We start from the raw sequence: 549 nt of genomic DNA, 5'->3' as shown, positions 1-549 counted from the left end.
CCGCCCAGGTAAATTGCCGACCCCCCCCCCCCCCCCAGCCTGCTTTCAGGTACAAGCTCTCCCTCCTCTGAGGACAGATTTGCACGTTCCCATCCCCAATAGCTAGCAATCCAAAACAATCCAGTGGAGCCTGAGCGGTGGGTGTTGCCTTCTGACACACTTCCGGTGATGTCAGGGGGTGTGGCATATGCAAATAAGTTATGCTAATAAGTTATGCTAATGAGCTCCTGCACCTCTTTTTCTACGAAATTACCCCAAGTGGGAATATTGGCTCCTTCATTTTTCCGGTAAGCACGATAGATGGCACGAAGCTGGGTCTTTCAGCACCAGCATTCATTGTCAAACCATGCATCAGTATTATTTCTGGAGGAGGAGTGGAAAGGCTTTGAATGCTGGCTGAATACATGATTAATGGTGTCCGCCAAACTGTCATAGGCAGGAAAAAAACAGCAGTGGGGTTGTTAAAGTTAGTCAGTTGTTGCATTAGGTCATTGGCCCTATCTGATTGTAGAAACTGGCTAATACCCAACTTTATTTCTGCAGACTATC

The sequence above is a fragment of the Gekko japonicus genome, unplaced genomic scaffold (assembly GCF_001447785.1).
Source record: "Gekko japonicus isolate JY-2015 unplaced genomic scaffold, Gekko_japonicus_V1.1 scaffold6623, whole genome shotgun sequence".
Lineage (NCBI taxonomy): Eukaryota > Metazoa > Chordata > Lepidosauria > Squamata > Gekkonidae > Gekko > Gekko japonicus.
This window is presented reverse-complemented; position numbering follows the sequence as displayed.